At 43.5% G+C, this 2,869-nt stretch overlaps 1 non-coding gene across 1 annotated transcript; it reads left to right on the forward strand.

The window, feature by feature from the left end:
• The first annotated feature begins 1,604 nt into the window (after positions 1–1,604).
• On the forward strand, positions 1,605–1,745 carry LOC142874880 (U4 spliceosomal RNA). Its single transcript, XR_012922463.1, has one exon. It is a non-coding gene; the product is annotated as a U4 spliceosomal RNA (small nuclear RNA).
• Positions 1,746–2,869: the final 1,124 nt, after the last annotated feature.

Genomic DNA, 2,869 nt, shown 5'->3' on the forward strand with positions numbered 1-2,869 from the left:
TTAGATGGAAGGAACAGCATGCACTAATGTAAGGAGGCATGAAATAGGCTAGCTGTTCTGATGCCTGATGGCCAACTTTCTGGAGCCAGGATTGCTTACAAAAAAATGGCAGGAGATGAAGTAAGGAAGTTTAGACCACAGATGAGTTTGGGAGTTAACTCAGAGAGATCCTGAGGAAACAGAGGTCCTTGATGGTTTGCAGGCAGGAGAGTGACATGATGAGCTTTAGAAAAGTCACTCTAGATGCAAAAAGATGAGGAATAAGATGGAAGTCAAGGAGATTTGGACAGGGACGGTGGCTCACACCTATAATTCTAGCACTTTGGGAAGTTAAGATGGGAGGATCGCTCAAGGCCAGGCATTCAAGCCCAGCCTGAGCAAGAGCGAGATCCCATCTCTACAAAAAATAGAAAATTGAGCTGTGCATGGTGGCACATGCCTGTAGGCCCAGCTACAGCAATTACAGCCACCCAGCTATAAGGAGATGGGGACCTGAGCTGAGGCAGCGATGATGGGGGTGGACAGGATGGGACTGATGGGAAGTAACTAGCAGGTAGAGTCTACAAAACTCAGTGCCTGTTTGGATGTGCAGGGTGATTCTAACTTAAGGGTCTAAAACATTTCTGGATTCCTAGAATGATGAGTTAAGAGGATGTCACTTATCGAGTGGAACACAAGAGGCAGGACACGTTTGGGGCAGAAAAATGGTTGCAGCGGTTGAATAGTGTCCCCCTAAAATTCCTGTCTATCAGGAACCTCAAACTTCAGCTTGAAGTTTTCCTATTAAGTAAAAAGTAAACAAAAAAAAGAAAGAAAAAAAGAAAAAGAAAAGGAGCCTCAGAATATAGCATTACTTGGAAACAGGGTCTTTGCAGATATAATTAATTACGGATCTTGAGAAGAAATCATCCTGAATGTAGGGTGGGTCCTAAATCCAAATGACTGACGTCTTCATAAAAAGAGGAGAGGACACAGAGACACAGTGATGCGGGAAAGAAGTTCATGTGAAGATGGAGGCAAAGGTCACCTTGCCACAGGCTGGGAATGCTAGGAGCCGCCAGGAGCTGGGGAGGTGAGGAAGGATTCTCCCCTGGAGCCTGCAGAGGGAGCATGGCCCTATCAGCGCCTTGATTTGGGAACCAACCTCCAGAACTCCGAGAGAATAAATTTCCATGCTTTAAGGCACCGAGTTTGTGGTCATTTGTTACACTAGCCCTAGGACACGGATACAATGGTTAATTACTTAAGCTTTGGACTTCTTGTTCTTGGGTGTATTGCTTATCTATTGCTGCACAACCAATTATCCTGAAACTCTTTGTTCCTAAAGCAACAAGCGTTTATTGTCTCATATTTTCTGTGGGTCAAGACTTTGGGAAATTCTTACTCAGTGATTCTGTCTGGAGTCTCTCGTGAGACCGCAGTCAGGGTACTGGCCAGAGATGCAGTGTCTGAAGGCTTGGCTGGAGCTGGAGGAGCCACTTTCCACTTTCAAAATGGTCCATTCACATGGCTGTTGGCCGAGGGACTCAGTCCCTTACCTCGTGGGCCTCTCCACAGCGTCGCTCACAGCTCGGTGGCTGGATTCCCCCAGAGCAAGTGTGTGAGCTTTTGCGCAGTGGCAGTATCGTAGCCAATGAGGTTTATCCGAGGCGCGATTATTGCTAATTGAAAACTTTTCCCAATACCCCGCCATGACGACTTGCAATATAGTCGGCATTGGCAATTTTTGACGGTCCCCACGGGGACTGGGTTTAAAAAAAAAAAATAAATAAAAAAAAAAAAAAAAAAAAAAAAAAAAGAAAAAGAAAAAAAAAAAAAAAAAAAAAAAAAAAAAGAGCAAGTGTGTGTGTGTGGGTGGGTGGGGGGGGGAGAGAAGAAACAATGCCTTTTGATGACCTAATCTCAGAAGCCACACACTGTCACTTCTGCTTTATTCTATTCATCGGAAGTAAACCGCTAAGTCCAGTCCACACCCAAGAGAAGAGTAATTACAGTCTACCTCTTGAAGGTGTTTCAAAGAATTTGTGGACATATTTTTTAAACCTTTGTACTGAAGTGTCTGTGGGAATTCCTTGTAGAGAAGTTCAGGGTACTCTCAGCTCTATGAGCTTCAAGAGCAGCAAACCTGTCTGGGCTGCAGACATGAATTTGTGATAGAGGGGAGGAAGTGAGAGGTTTAGAGGACAGGAGGATGCAGCTATAGAGTTCAAGGCTTTGGAGTTACTGTAGTTGCAGGTTATATGCCAAGTTCTAAGGTATGGCCATTGTACTGTTCCTGAAGCATTAGGTTGAATCATATGAAACAACTGAATTTGTAGGTCCAAACAGTATAACATAAGGAGTTTTATACAGTTCAACCTAAATAAATATGGGTGAAAGTCATTGAGGTTGAGTTTCTGAACTTGGTTTCAGGACATGGAAACTTGCTTATATATTCTCTGTCCTTCAAACAAAAGGACGAGGTATTAGGTCATTAAGTATGAAATGTCTGACTTCTAATCAAAAGTTTAGTTTATGATATCTCAAACAAGAAGCCATACAATTAATCAAAGTTGTGCCTAAACTATTGACACAGTTTTGTCATCTTAATGGTAGCTTGCTTATGCCAGCAGCAAAGAAGCCTGGAGAGCAAGTGGCAATGAAATTGTGAAAGGTGTTTTCCACAGTTTGTTGAGAATTGAATATTTTTCCTTGCAAGAAGTGGTCCAAAGCCTGGAAGAAGTGGCAGTCAGTTGGTGCAAGGTCTGGTGAATACAGTGGATGACAGAGAGTTTCCAAGTTCAGCCTCTGTAGTATGAGCAGCTTTATTTTTTGTGACGTGTGGTCTTCCAAGAGGGTTGGCCTGTCTCTATGGACCCATCTCCACTGT

Source organism: Microcebus murinus, chromosome 1 (genome assembly GCF_040939455.1).
Source record: "Microcebus murinus isolate Inina chromosome 1, M.murinus_Inina_mat1.0, whole genome shotgun sequence".
Taxonomy (NCBI): Eukaryota; Metazoa; Chordata; class Mammalia; order Primates; family Cheirogaleidae; genus Microcebus; species Microcebus murinus.